Source organism: Calonectris borealis, chromosome 20 (genome assembly GCF_964195595.1).
Source record: "Calonectris borealis chromosome 20, bCalBor7.hap1.2, whole genome shotgun sequence".
Classification (NCBI taxonomy): Eukaryota; Metazoa; Chordata; class Aves; order Procellariiformes; family Procellariidae; genus Calonectris; species Calonectris borealis.
This window is the reverse complement of record NC_134331.1, coordinates 13,673,307-13,689,857: the sequence shown is the minus strand read 5'-3', so window position 1 is coordinate 13,689,857 and position 16,551 is coordinate 13,673,307.

Below are 16,551 nucleotides of genomic sequence, written 5' to 3'. Positions count from 1 at the left end.
AGTACTTGCTTGTAGCTCCAATCCAGAAGCAATCCCTGCCCCCAAAAGCTGATGGCTAGATACACATCCATTTTACCTTGTGATTGCTTTGAAACAAGTCAAAGTAAGACTCCTTGCAAATCCACCATAGAACAGAAGGGTTTGTGTTTAAAGGCAGATTAGCACTTGGGTAAAGCATTAGAAGACAGGGCTTAGAGTCAGACAGTCCCCTCCCTCTCTAATAAAGCTGATCTGCCTTTAGAGCAACTGGAAAAACTTCAATCCAGCATTTCACTTGTCTGAAAGGTGCCAACTCCATCACAATCTAACCCCACTACAGCGGACAAACTCATTACACAGGCCTGCCTGCAGCTCAGGTTCCCAAGCTGAATCAAGAGTGTGCCACCTGAGCTCTGAGCGGCTTGCACAGATAGCAGCAACACGCACTCTTCAGCTGCTCTTTGTGAGCTCTCAGTCAAGCTTCCTCCAGCACCAATTCTAGGACTGGTCTGTTACTTCTAGCTTTTGAACTCTTGCCCCATCACTTCACAGGGATCACTGAGTGGCCAGGAACTGATAGCTACATCAGTTCACCACTAAAACAGGACATGGATGGACTTGAGTCTGTGGCTAGCTGTAGAATTTAAAAGAACTAGATCACCCTGGTGACCCCACAGTACAGCATCTTGAAATTCAGTTGGTTTCAAGGGAGCATCTAATTTTTATTCCACATAACATGAAAATATATTTCTGTGGGATTTTCTGCAATTAAGTAAAATGACTGAACGATGTTACAACGTGGTAGATAAGGATTTGGCAAAGTCTAGTGATTAAGCTGAATTATGACTTATGGAAAAGTTACGGTTTGGCAAAATCCAGTAATTAAGCTGAGTTATGACTTTCGGAAAAGTTGTGTACAAAGAATAAGGAGCTTGGCGATAAGTAGGAAACAATAAATAAGGAATAGAATATCATTAAAGAAGGTGGAACGTAATTTGGAGGAACATTTTGCTAATTATAGAGCTTGTAATATATTTAGAATATAATCTGGCTTTATCTTGTATCCTGTTTTAAGATCCTGTTTATCTGTAATTGTGCTTTGGACAAAGACCAAAAATGTACTCGAAGGTCGCGAGTTGATTATAAATACCTTACTAACAAGCAAATAAAGACAGACATGATTCCTGCTTCATATTGAAGAAGTCTCTGTCTCGCGTCGTTATGCAACAATTGGTGACCCCGACGTGATTCGACGTTGGAGAATGAAAACTGTACTATGAATATTTTGAGTCAGCCTTAGTCATAAGACGGCTGGGATAACGATGGGCGCCGCTGGAAACTGACTGGTACCAGGTGAGCGGCTTGCTTCATAATGGGATCTACTGTATCAGTAGAAGTGAAAGCTGTTTTAGCTATATTGTTATCTCTGGCAGAGAAGCATGAAATAGCTCTGAAGGAAAAGGGAGCTTTGGACTTGTTGCAATGGGGACAGAGAAGGAACATTTTAACAACGATGGATGAGGTTTTTAAGGAAGACTGCTGGCAGGCTTTAGGAAAGGATCTATGGGAATCCGTGCAAGTTGGAAATAAGGAAGCAGTAACCCTTAGTCATGTATGGTATTTAATAAATCAGTTGATGAAAAAGACTCGCGTTGAGTCTGAAATTATGGAGGCTGCAGAACGAGCATTAGGATATTCATTCCGAGAAAAAGCCAAAAAGAGTGAGCAGGCTTCTATTTCTTCACCTGATCCTGTGGTTCTGCCAGCAAATGTAAGAGATGCTAAGTCTATTTTTGAAACCCCATTGCCGCCTGATTATTTTTCCCCTGAAGAAACTGGTGCAGAGGCGGGTATGGAGTCTGCAGCCCTTACTGCACCTCCAATCAGTGAAAATGAAATAATGGAGCAAGAAAATTCGCCGTTAGAGGAACTCCAGCAGATAAAGCGTGAGGAGGAGGAATTAAAAAGGCAAGCTTCTGCATTACAGTTAGAAGGTCATAGGCAAAAAATTGCTCTCGGGCAGTTGGGTACGAGGCTGCAGGAGGTGATGAGACAACAATCAGGACTGTTACAGAATCTATATCAACAACTGCAACGACAATCAGTAACAGGTTTTAAGAGTACAAGTATGCAAGACGAAAAAACACAGACTGTGGACGCTGGTCAGAAATGGCATGGAATAATATGGGATGCAGCTATTGAAGGCGAATTCTTAGGTCCATTAAAGGCTTTTCCTGTGCACCTTCATCATAACGCTGCAGGAGCGGAGGTGCGAGAATGGCAGCAGTTCGATTGGCAGTTATTAGATCGACTGCAAAAAGCAATAATGCAATATGGTTTGGAGAATACACATGTAAGAAACTTGATTGATGTGGTATTTTCGCAAAATATTCTCACCCCTTTTGATATAGAAACGTTGGTATCGTTAATTTTGTCACCCATGCAAAAATTAGTTTTTAAAGATGATTGGAGAAAACGTTGTGAACTTGCAGTAATGAAAAATTTGGACTTGCAAGATGGGGACCCATTGAAATTTGCGACAATCGATATGTTGATGGAACAAGGAGCTTTTGTGCATCCTAGGGCACAAGCTCGGTTAGATCGACGAATATTACAGCAATCTCAATCTCTTGCTGCCGTCGCATTAAAAGCACTACAGGTTTCCGCGACCGCATCCCCACCTTATGTTAAAATACTGCAACTGCCATCGGAATCTTTTTCTACATTTTTGGATAGGTTGAGAACTGCAATAGAGAAATCACCAAACTTATCGACCGAAGCAAAGTCAGCTGTAATGCTTGATCTGGCTGTACAAAATGCTAATGATGTGTGTAAGCGAATACTTTCAACGTTACCAAAAACGGCTGGGCTAGTACAAATGATGGAAGCCTGTGCTAGGGCAGATCTAGTAGCAGAACAAGATAGGGCTGTAGTATATGCCCAGGCACAAGCTAAAGCTTTGGCCGCTGCCCTTCAACCTGTTTTACAACCTAGAAATACTCGGCAACGCTTGGGAATTTGTTTTTTATGTGGACAAAAAGGACATTTTAAAAAGACTTGTCCCAAGAAATCTCAAAATAATTCAGGAAGCAAATATTGTACGCGGTGTCAGCGACAAGGACATGTTGTAGAGGAATGCCGTGCGCGATTTACTAAACAGGGGCAGCTTTTGCAGTTGGGAAACATGATAATGAGCGCCAACCAGAGGGGCGCTATGACACTAAATACCTCCAAGAAAAACCAGCGGATTCCCTATGCTTGGGTACCCAGTTCAATGGATGCTTGGACCGTCTCCGGGGGAAAACTGCCGGAAGCGCCGGAGTAGATATTAGGGTTGCTAATACTGTTCAATTATTAAATGATATGGTACAGGTGGTAGATTCTACGGAAAAGGGACCGCTGGGATATGGGCTCAGTGCTTTGATAATTGGACGATCATCTGCTTCTCGTTTGGGAATTTTTGTTCTCCCAGGTCTTATTGATTCAGATTATACCGGGACAATTAAGATTATGATTAAAGCATTGTATCCACCCATAACGATAGAAAAAGGAACAGAAATAGCACAGTTAATTCCATTCCAGGCAATGGTGCCCAATAAGGAAGAAAGAATAAGAGGTGCAAGTGGATTTGGATCAACTAATGATCCTTCTGTATATTTTTCTATACCTATCCTGAAAAACAGACCTACAATTGAAGTAGAACTTAAGCAAAATGATGGTTTTACTTTTACATTGTTGATGTTATTAGATGCAGGTGCTGATATTACAATTGTTCCAAAAAAGGTATGGCCAACTACTTGGCCTCTACAAGAAATTAGTGCCATGATTCAAGGAATAGGAGGAAAACAATCTACAATGCTTAGTACTCAGTATGTGACTGTGTAAGACAAATGAACCCCACTTATCTGCAAAAGTCCGACCTTATGTTATGCAAACAGAAATCGCATTGCTAGGCAGGGACTGTTTAACGCAATGGGGAGTTGTGTTACAGACATCGCCTTTTACTTAGCGGTCACTGCACAGCGACAGTTGACGGACCCAATACCTTTAAAATGGAAGCAAACTGCTCCTGTTTGGGTAGAGCAGTGGCCGCTAACACTTGAGAAACTGTCGCATTTGCAGACCTTGGTAGAGGAACAGTTGAAATTAGGTCATTTAGAGGAATCATTTAGTCCATGGAATACTCCTGTTTTTGTTATAAAAAAGAAATCAGGAAAATGGCGACTTTTACAGGATTTAAGAGCTGTTAATGCTGTCATGGAAACAATGGGGCCTTTGCAGCCTGGTCTACCAACTCCAACTATGCTTCCTGCTCAATGGGAAATTTTAGTAATTGATTTAAAAGATTGTTTTTTCACGATACCATTGGCTGAACAAGATAAAGAAAAATTTGCCTTTTCGGTGCCAACTATAAATAAACAAGCACCTTATAAACGATATCAGTGGCGAGTATTGCCGCAAGGAATGAAAAACTCTCCTACCATTTGTCAGTATTACGTAGCTGCCGCTTTACAACCTATTCGTTTTACTTTTCCGAATTGTATTATTTATCATTATATGGATGATATTCTTTGTGCAGCGGAAAACCTTGATTCTAATTTTATCGATTTCCTTCATCAGGCATTAAATGCCGCTGGTTTAATAGTGGCACCTGATAAAATTCAAAAACATTCACCTTATTCTTATTTAGGATTTAAAGTTACACAATTACAGGTTAAGCCTCAAAAACTTGTGATTAATCTCAATATTTCTACATTACAAGATGTTCAAAAGGTATTAGGAGATATTCAATGGCTTCGCTCCTATTGTGGAATTTCCAATGAGGATATTGCTCCATTGGTGCACCTGCTGAAAGGAGGAGGGGGGGCGAATGCCCCTCGAAAACTTGACAAATTGCAGCAGAATGCTCTTAAAACTATTGCTAATAAAATTACGCGAGGATATGCGAATCGCATTGTTCAAAATATACCCCTTTTTGTAGCAATACTCAACACTGAAAAATATTTAGCTGCCTTAATTTTTCAATGGCTTCCACACCAGTTGGACCCTATGAATGTTATCGAATGGAAATATCCGTCTATAACACAAAAACAAACAATTATTCCACGGATTGTAGCGATATCTAACTTAATTTATTCTACTCGTCAAAGGGTCATAGACATAAGTGGGATTGACCCTCAAGTCATTTATTTACCGTACACAGATATGCAGATACAACAAATGTTACAAACCATAACTGAATTCGCACTAGCTACTTACAACTTTAAGGGAATTTTGTCTAATCATTATCCGAAACACCGGTTGTTTTCCACAACACTTTGCTTGGAGCCAGACGTAATGTTATCTGTTACCCCTGTAGCTGGTCTTACTGTTTATACAGACGCTAGTTCCAGAACAGGAAAATATGGTTTTACATGGTACTATAACAAGCAATGGCATGATCAGCTTTTTTATGGTAATGGTTCCGCACAATTGTTAGAACTGCAAGCAGTGGTACAAGTATTTTTTACCTTTTCTAACATAGCTATCAACCTAGTTAGTGACTCTCTTTATGTTGTAGGAATTGTACAACGTTTAGAAAGATCATTTGTTAAAGAGGTACAGAATATTCAATTAAAGGAATTATTGTATAAACTTCTTTATTTATTAAATGCACGTGTATATCCATATTATGTATCACATATTCGAAGTCATACTCCGTTTAGAGAAGGCCTGTTTGAAGGCAACCATAGGATTGATACCCTTGTTTCTCCTGCTACTGTAGTAGTGCCTCATGTTCATCAACAAGCACGATTATCACATTCATTTTATCATCAGTCCGCAAAAGCATTAGCCAAACAATTTAAAATAACCCTTAATCAGGCCCGCAATATTATTGCGGCATGTCCTCATTGTGCTCCTTTGCCAGCAAGTTTACCACATGGGGTTAATCCTCGTGGTCTTAAGGCATTAGAGCTCTGGCAAACTGATATTACATTTTTTAAGAGTTTTAAAAATTTGCAACACATACATGTAACTGTGGATACCTTTTCGCACATGATTTGGGCAACTGCTCAAAGAAAAGCTAATGCTGTTGCCGCTCGTCGCCATTGGTTGCAATGTTTTGCCGTAATGGGTGTTCCTCGATGTATAAAAACAGATAATGGCTCTGCTTATATTGCCGCTAGTACCCAACAATTTTTAAAAGAATGGGGAATTGAGCATATTACAGGAGTACCAGGAAACTCTACTGGTCAAGCTATTGTGGAACGGGCGCATCGTTATTTAAAACAGCAAATTCAAAAACATTATTCTGAATTTATGTCTCCGGAATTAGTACTTTTAAAGGCGTTGTACGTTATAAATTGGTTGAATTTTTCAGATAAATATCCCCCTGTTTACATCCACATCATGTCACAACAGGAAAAACAGGAACTTCAAATCAGGCCTCCAGTATTGTGGTATGACGCCCGAACTAATCAATGGCGGGGACCTGCTGAACTATTAACCTGGGGAAGAGGGTATGCTTGTGTTTTAACAGATATTGGACCTAAATGGTTGCCTGCAAAATGGATTCGACCTACAGTTGCTGCCTTATCCTCTTTGCAAGCTTCTTGACCCTTGGAAGAGCTCATGCAGTACCAGTGGAATTGGCTGAAATGCAGAATCAGGACAATGTTTGGATAAGATGGGCTCAAGCGACAGACACGAATGACTTCTGTCTTTCATTAAAGCAAGTAGGAAATCCATTCTGGACCTGCTTGATCGGGTTTGCTTATGTGAATATATCAGATTTTACTGACTGGATCCAGGGGTCTGTAAATATGTCAATTATACAGCAAATGTCTAATGTTATGAGCTGGGCAATTAATACTACAGTTAATGCATTCTTAATTAAGAATTTGAAGAAGGCAATGTTGCCTCCTCAAGAGTTAGATTTGCTTGGAACATTTCCCAACAATGGATGTGTCAAATTTAGTTCCCTGAGTAGTAATGATCTGCCCACCAATGTTTCACCTCAACAATTACAATATCTAAATGAGAGTTTTTGTAATCATACGATGCAAGATATACCTTATAACCGAACCAAAGCATACGCTTTGCCTCCTGGGTATTTTTTGATCTGTGGAGATAGAGCTTGGCCCGGGGTTCCCCCATTGTCATTTGGAGGGCCATGTATGATCGGAAAATTGACGTTATTGTTGCCAAAAAAACAACATTTGCAGCAATTGCAGATGTTATACCAAGCACAGGGACAGAGTGGTCATAGACAAAAGCGATCTACCACACCGTTATTGGAGAATTGTACAGATGATGTCCTAATTTGGGGACAGTCTACTCTGACGACAATGTCCTTATTCTTGCCTCCCTTGGCCTTAATGCATTTGGGAAAGGTAGCAAGGAACTTAATGTGTTGGTCAGGAAAACAATTCAATCGTACTTCTTTAATTCTTTATGATATGGCCACAGAATTCGACAGTATTCGAAAGGCAACCTTGCAAAATAGGGCGGCAATTGACTTTTTGCTTTTAGCCCATGGTCATGGTTGTGAAGAGTTTGCTGGGATGTGTTGTTTTAATTTGACAGACAAATCTCAATCTATACAGAGTAAATTAAGAGAACTCCAGGATGGATTGGGGAAGTTAATGGAAGAAAGAAATCCTTTTGATAATTGGCTAGTTTCCCTTAATGTCGGATCGTGGTGGAGAATGATTTTGAAGTGGGTATTGATAATAATTTTAATTGTCGTAATTGTACTCATTATTTTCCCATGTTTGATTCAGTGTGCTATAGGAATATTACAGAATATAGCAAATAGAGCCTTTATAAAACAAAAAAGGGGAGTTGTGGGATTTTCTGCAATTAAGTAAAATGACTGAACGATGTTACAACGTGGTAGATAAGGATTTGGCAAAGTCTAGTGATTAAGCTGAATTATGACTTATGGAAAAGTTACGGTTTGGCAAAATCCAGTAATTAAGCTGAGTTATGACTTTCGGAAAAGTTGTGTACAAAGAATAAGGAGCTTGGCGATAAGTAGGAAACAATAAATAAGGAATAGAATATCATTAAAGAAGGTGGAACGTAATTTGGAGGAACATTTTGCTAATTATAGAGCTTGTAATATATTTAGAATATAATCTGGCTTTATCTTGTATCCTGTTTTAAGATCCTGTTTATCTGTAATTGTGCTTTGGACAAAGACCAAAAATGTACTCGAAGGTCGCGAGTTGATTATAAATACCTTACTAACAAGCAAATAAAGACAGACATGATTCCTGCTTCATATTGAAGAAGTCTCTGTCTCGCGTCGTTATGCAACATATTTCAAGTTTCTCGTATCTGTGAATCATGCCATCCTGGACAGACAGACAACTGCCTTCTACACTACCACCCTTAGCAGGACCCTGGTCATTTGGGTTTTGTACAGTACAACCAGGCTTTGCTCATCAACAGTTAAAACAAAGCTTCACTAATGGCATATGCACACAAAATGTTCCAAGGGTAACGAATCAATCCCTGCCGCAACCCTAGTGGTTTGCAGTACACTCAATTTGAGCCATAAGCATTTTCAGACTTGGGATATGTTGCTTCACATCGATCGGTAGCACCTGACAATCTCTCTCCCCATCCCAAGTTCCACAATACGTATCTCATCCTCTCCTCTTCATGAAAATCAGGAGTCTACCTGGAGATTGATCTTTGGCAGTCCACAATACATCTCCCCACCAGCAGAGGGAAAGATTAACAGAGACGAACACCACAGCCAGAGAAACGCTTACCTGTACCACAGATGTAGTTTTACATGCTACAGCAAAGAGCTGTTTTAACTCATGGGGAGCTGTTAAATATTAACCCTGACAGTTCAAGGGGACATGGCCATATTGCTTCTTATGACACACTTTTATGCCTTTGCACAGCTCTTATCAAAAATTAATCTCAGATATAAAAAAGCTTTCATTGACAGTATCACAATTTCAGAAGCTAGCACTCACACTGTTACTAAATACACAGGGAACTGAAGATGTTTGCTTTAAGTTACAGGAAAGCCAGTCAACAGGTTTCAGACCTACCTTGTAACCCCTCCACGCGTCACACCAAAAAGCTGCAAGGATTCCTTGTACAACACTCAGTAGTACCTGCAATTTTTATTGTCCACACTTCCTGATAAGTTGTTCTCTCTAGATAAACAAAACATGGGTTATCAGAGGACCTAGGAGAGAAAAACGAAACAATAACGCAGGTTTGAAAAGGCCTTGAACACACACAAGGGAGGTTGTTAGTCCAGAGTACAACCCTGGCTCCATGCAAAACATTTCACTATTGCTCAAACTGAGCCTAGGATCAAAGGAGATCTGTTGAACAATTACAGGCACTGAGAAAGGGATCAGCCAAGGTATTGCCATATGCCTGGGCAGCCCTCATTAGCTCCAGGCAATTCTAGAGAGTGGGCTACAGGTCTGGGTGTGTAGCAGGAAGCAGCAGCTCTGTGCCCACAAGACCTCCAACGGGACATTCTTACAGGAACAAGTATCAGTCCTGAAGCACTGATATGCGGCATACATAGCAATGGCTTCATTTTAGCCTTCCTTTTTCAAGCCCTATGCACCTCCAGGCATACTGCTTGGAAGAAGCTGCTTGCGTGTGACTACAAGGCTTTTTTTGTTAATAGGGTCCCAAAGGGAAATTCTGGAGGCAGCAAACATTTTCCTTCAACCTCCTCCATGTAACATTACTGCAAAACCAAGAGCCACAAAGGATAGCAAGATTCCTACAATCAGAAAAAGGCAGCTTTCTCTGCTTTTAAGGAACTGTGCTGGCAATTGTGGAGAACATGTCTGTAGTACTCTGTGTTCACAAAAGACTATGCTTGGGGGAATATCCAAATCTCTGGCAAGCACATTAGCCAAAAGCAGGCTTGCTATGCAAAACACACAGCTTTTCACCTTCTTGGTGTAAGAAAAGAAAACCTAGAAAAACCTATTGGAGTACTTTCACTTCCCTGGAGTATTATTTCATCATCTTCCACCCCCACTGCTGAAATCAGTCTGTCAGAGCTCAGGCAGCCAGGCTGGTTAGCTCAAACATGAGGTCAGATTGGGAAATGGGGATGGCCTGGTGAAAACTGAGGCCAAGAGCAGAGCTGCTCCCTTGTAAAGCTTTGTAAGAAGTATGATTCCTGCGATACACAGGGCTCCCAGCCCACAGAGAGGGAGACAATAAGTGAAGACTGCACTTAACACAGGGGTTGGCAACCTCTCAAGGGCCACAGGCCAGACGCCAGCCTCCTTTTCCAAAGAAGAGGTTTTGCATGTTTCTCTGGCAGTCCTACCGGCAATCCCAGGAGATGCGGCTTCTCTCATGGTGCAGAGACTCCGAGCACAGCACTGCTGCTCCATGTTCAGCGTGTCCAGCTACCAACATCAATGCCCACACCAGAAATTCTTCTATTCTTTAGTGCTGTGAAAGCAAGACTTTGTTTTTTAAACAAACTCCACCTGGGACCGTAAGTGAAGATGGTTATCTGTTAGCCCTTCTCCATCTCTAACAGTCCATTTAATTCCACATCCACTTAACTACATCCTTAGTTACATCCTGGACAGATAAAAGGTAGATTTGCCTTCTGTTTTTTTTTCATGAACAAACTTTACCTTCATTAGATCTTAAGCTGTGTGTGTTGTGGGTGTCGGCTAGGGTCTGAACTATGCCAATAATTTATCTGCATGCATGTTCTTCAGAGGGCTGTGTATCAAATCTTGCTTACTTGCCTGTGCCCTGTGTGCTTTCCACTTCCCCATGGCTCTGTGCGAGGGAACAGGGCATCACAAGATGTGCTTCAAGGACAGAGCTGTTCTACGAATTGATCAAGCTTCACTGTAGGACAAATTTGTCTTTCAGTGATGTCCACAACATACCAAAACCAGCACTTGACTGGAAGCCTGTGGAATAAGGACCTGCTAATGAAGCTGGGGATGTTTCGACCTGTTCACAGTATTACTTGATGATATAAGAACTGAATGAGTTATAACTGGGAGAGAAAAAGAATGACATTGCCTGCAGCATGTGACTCTGCAGTGGTCATGCCTGTGGGTTAGCAAAGGCTAAGCTAGCAAAGGCTGGGCTCGGAAATGTTAGGTTCCTATTTTTCCCTCCCAGTTCAGTAGTTGTATTCAGAAGCACGTGCTTTCAGGCTGGGAACCCAGGGGGGAAAGAAATTACAAGAGCAAACTCTGCACAGCTATTTGTCTTGCTTTCACCAAACAAAACTGATAGCCCAGCAACTCCCAAGCTTGCCTTAATTCCACACTCACTGGCCATTTTCCAGCAAGTCCCTTCTCTTCTGCCCCAAACCTTTTCTCAAAAACACTGAACAAACACCCAGAGACAGCAGCATTTATCGGGGCAAAGCCCCCACCTCTTCTACTACTGCACTTGCAAGAATCCCCACAGTTTTGTCACAGAGCAAAGCCTCAGAGAACTGCGCCAAGAAGTGGGGAACAGCTTAGTGAGCCAACTGGTCTGTGTTCTCCATGGGCTGAAATGCCCCAGGAGAGACAGAGACAGTGGCTTTCATAGTGGTACGCTAGCAAGTGCCTCCTCAGTGTCCACACAGCAGAGTTGCAGAGAATGGAAAACTTGCTGTTTTTTTATTAGCGCTGTTTTGTCCGCTTGTATCCAGCCCCACCCAGCTAATGCTCCAGTAAAGAAACTGCCTTGAATCTATGTTGTAACAGCAGACGGTATGGGTCCAAGCTGGAATATTTCCCCCTCTCCCACATGGTAATGGGAACATAGGCAGGCTCCTCCAGCCAGCTTCCACGCACCAGGGAAAGTCCTTGCCTGGAGCAATTGCTGGGAGATGGGGTATAAATGCTCTGAATTTGGCCATATTACAGCCTCTGGTCACTGGAACTTGTTTTAGTTCTTTCTACAAGCAGAATGACTACTCAGCTATTGAGCATGTTCCCTGCAGCCACAGCTATAGGTGTTAACCCCTCTGTATGGAGTGAAGCAGACCGAGACTTCCATCACACTGCTTTTCCGCTTCTTGAGCTCTTCACCATTCACCCCATCCCGCTTAAGCTGCAACACTGAAATGGCTCTGGTCCCTGCATTCCTTTCTCAGATACACAAAGCTGAGAAGACTGATGAGCCACTTCATTTGAGAGAATAAAAAACAAAACAAAAAAACCCAGAAAAATACACTCCCAGCAACAATTGCTGGAAACGTCAGCTGGAGTTACACAGGCTGGAAAGAACCAGAGCTCCTTTATCCAAATGCCTCCCTCAACAGCCTTTTGTCTGTGCCATCCCAGCAGGAAGCCTAGCATATCACCCAAGAGCTGACAGACAGAGAGACAAAACTGACACCACTTCAGGGCTGATATGGGTTGTGGGGTTTTTTTCCCCCCTTTAAAATCTGATGGAAAGGAAGAAAATATTCTGTTCCTTGACTAGGAATCTCTCAGAGAGCTGTTCCCCCAAGGAGCAGGGCAGTACTGCAGACAGGTGAGGAGGTAATTTATTAAACTCATGGCTAGCTGGCCTCCCATCAGAAAAGCAGCCTCTCCAGCTCCTGTCCCTGACAGCTGCCAGTAGGAGCATTCCAGGACTCTCCACTGCTCCAGAGAGAGAAACACAAGAATCAAAGCCCAAATCCCTCTCTGTACCCCTGGCAAAAAATGCAGGCATATTATCTCAGCACTTCACTGAGTCTGGCTGCAAAAATCAGGCCCTGCACAGATATGAATTACAGAATCACATCTGTGCCAGGGGTCTACTAATTTTAGAGCCAGAAGTGAAATATTTCTTGCTAAAGGTCTCTTCCCACTGACTTAACATCAGAAACCATCCCTCTTGACATCTGGCAGGACAAATGTGCCATTTGGCATCCTTTGGGGTGAAAAGTGCTACAGGAATGCAAGATGTAAGCCTGTTTCTTGAGTGGTAAAAATGATCGTGTCCCTGACTTATACTTGGAAAAATGTGGCCTCACAGTGCCTTCCTCTCTGTTCCTGACTGACAGATGCATCGGAGAAGTGCAGTCACATTTTTAGCTGCAAGAGTAGCACAGCCACAGGATCCTGTAAGAATCAAGATGGATTTACTACTGGAAATCACATGCTTCTCTTCCCTTCTCTCTCTTTTGTCTATTGTCTTCTATTCAGCAGTTCTTCTCCTGCTTTATTTAGATACCTAGAGGTACTTACCCCCATCCTCCTCCTATAAACTTGACAGAGGCTTTTGCCAGCCACGGAGAGAAGGTAATTCTTTGCTACCCCAGTTGCACAACACCTATCAACCTCATACTGGGAAAACCCCAGGCAAAGTAATCGCTGGGCTGGAAAGCAGCACACTGTGCTATTGTAGTGGAAATGTGAGACACTTGTGCTCAGGAAAGGCATGCCATTCTCTCCCAGTTCCCTGGGAGCTGCTTAGCATCTGTTCAATCAGGGCTTGTCTCACAGGCCTTAGATCTCTGGGAAGGACACTCCTGTTGCACAGTCTCAGCCGGGGCCAAGAGGACCAGCCGGTCTGCTTCTAATAATGCTGCGCAGTGACATTATTCATCTCCTCCCGTGAACTGCACTTCCTAAAGGTGGGTGTCACTCTAGTGAAAAGCATGGCACGCAGAAGTCAGGCAGGACATATGCTGAGTGTGTTTATTCCTAGCTCTGCAGCTTGCATCTCAAGCCTTGTGTCCCCGTTTTTAGGTATCAAATGAGAATGATCATGCCTACAACAGAACAGTCTAAGCTGTGTTGTTACAGGATGATGTCAAATTCAGGTGGTGTCCAGCCCTTGTGCTGATCTCCGCTAGCCTGCCCTTACAGCTCTCTCCTCTGTAGTGGCCATTTTGCACCCACTACCCCCTCATCAAGACACTACCCATTCATCAAGAATGAGTTACACTGCTGAGCCACAGCAACAAAAGCTGGAAGAGACATCTTGAAAGGTCACCTCATGCAGCTCCAAGCTTCAGTGATTTCTAAACCAACCCTGTGACTCCAAGCAGATGTTGGTTGGGGCTTGTCTATCTTTCAGCGCTTGAGGTTTCCTCCCCCTCCCTAAGCAATCTACACTGCTGTGTCACACTCCGCTGACCGTCCTCTAGGGCACCCCCTTTTCTCCACCCCACCTTTCAGCTTGGTCAGTGTTTGAGTTCATATTTACCCCTTGATACTGTAACTGTAAGTACACACAAGCCCAGTTAACTAAAATAATTAATATCTTAAGAGTAAATGCACAAAACAATCAAGAGCAAGAGGACGCTGCAAACTCCGCAGAAAAATAAGAACTGAGGAAAATGACTCTTCTGGTTGTTTAACTACATGTGCTATTCTATGAAACCACATGGTAAAACACTCTGAGAATCCAAGAGCAAATAACAAGCCTTTGTGTTTATAAATTTTATGTAATTTACCCTAAAGCACTTGCAAATTACCTTACGGCGTTTCCTTCAGTTGATACTGAAAGGCAGACATTGCTGAGAGGAATATGATGAGCCACACTACAGCACCACACACTTTTCCAGACAGAAGGTCTCTGAAATAAACAGAAAGGAGACAGAGTGGTAAAGGGCAGTTAATTACATGAGAATTTAACCAGGATGGTGCTAACAGTCCTGCTTTTGCCCAGAGCTTTTGTTTTCAGCTTCATCTAGACACTGGTGGCTCCACCACAACATCCTCAGAACCCCAATGGCTGAAGCCACAATGCTCTGGCAGCTGACACGTCTAAGGTGGGCTATTTTTTTTGCCACTGCCAAAGTATTTCACTGCTGTTCAGGAGGTCGATCTATTAAAAACATTTGGGTATGTCAAGTGCCCCACAAACACATTAAAATAACTACATTGTTTCATGGATGGAAGTTCAGGTCCTCCCTAAAATACAATTTGATCTGAGAATTAGCTTTATCTCACTCGTAACTCACATCTACAAAACACATATTGTCTCCTTCTCTTTCAACATAAATAGGTAGCATTTTACTTGTGGAATTTCACATGGTTTGCTATCTAATCTATCCAGGAAAAAAAAAAATTCCCATCTTATCATGTGGTTAGTCTTTGGGTTCTCTGTTACCCAAATTTATTGCCTAGAGATTACAGCTGAATTGCAAGACAGTTTTTCTAGAAGGCCACTTCCTTCAGTTGTTTACTGTTCCCTGTAGAACGCTGTATTCAGCTAGCCTCTCACTTCTCTTAATATCAGTATTTGACAAGGTCTGGCCTTACAACTTCAAGTAAACCAGATGACTGCAGTTCCATTCATGCATAAATAAATAGTGCGTGCTTCACTAGAAAGGCCATTCACTGCACACACCCTAGGCGCAAGTTTATCTGCTACAAACTTCAAAGTGCACCACCAGTCTTGAAAGTCAACAAAAATGGTATCTTAAGGCTGCCTGATCTTGTGCCAGCGACTCTGGGTTAGATATGCTCAGTCACAGATACCTGTCCTATCTGCCCGCTCTGTTAACTGCGCCGAAATGCCAAAATCAAGACAGGCTTAGTGGTCACCAACATTACCAGGGTTTTCCTGCAGACCAAATCAAGTCACTCTCATGCCTGCAAACCCTTGGCCACCAGTTTCATTAACCTGATTTGACTCAGAGCAGAGTCCAGGTGATCAAATTTTGTTTCAACACTGCAATTGGCAAGTGGAATTGACGCACAGAGAAGACATGAGCAGAAATGGCAAACAACAGACCACCCTCACACCATCCCTTCCTACCTGCACCGAAACACAACTTAAATAACACACCTGTCGATATCATCAGCTAAGTGACCCGAGGAGCACACTCTCAGTACCCCAGCCACCTCCTTCTCCAAAACTAGCTGTACACATGGCTATTTTGTGCTCACAAAGAAGGAAAAAGAATCGAGAACACAAGACAGGCAGCTAATGCAGTGTCCTGTCCGCCGGCAGATTTGTTTAGAGCGCGAAAGGAGGTTTGTACGAGAGGGTCTCGGATCACACTGAGGTGTGATCCCACCACGTGCTGATGACCCCCTTAGGCTGAGGGGACAGAATCCTGCCATTACCATCACCACATGCTCTCCCACCTTAGGACAATGTGGAGGATCTCCTAGATCCTAACCCCAAGTGTCTGCATGTGTGTGCCCCCTCAGACATGGAAACAGTCACTTTTTCTCAGCTGAGTCCGTCGCTATGACTGCAGAAGCCCACCATATTTTGACACAATTAGCAAGAGGGTGTCTACCCCATCTCTTGTTGCAGAAAGGTGACCAAGGATGTCAACACCATTGTCATGGGCTTGTCAATATAAATATCACCAAACTGTCACGCATGATGCAGATCATTCCTGGGTACAGAATATCTATGTCCAAACAAGGATAATCCACCCTTTACTGAGAAACAATGTGCCACAAAAGGCTATAGGAGGAGCTGGCAAAAAGGATGGTGGAAGCCAGAGAGAGCATGTGATGCTCCCGCAGCTCCATGGGATCCCACCCAGACAGGCAGCATCACTTGGCTGCAAAGACAGACCTTTGACATGAAGGTGCCTGGAAACGGAGGGGCCTCCCAAGACAGCATTTCTGCTGGAAACCAGGATAAAGGTACTGGGTG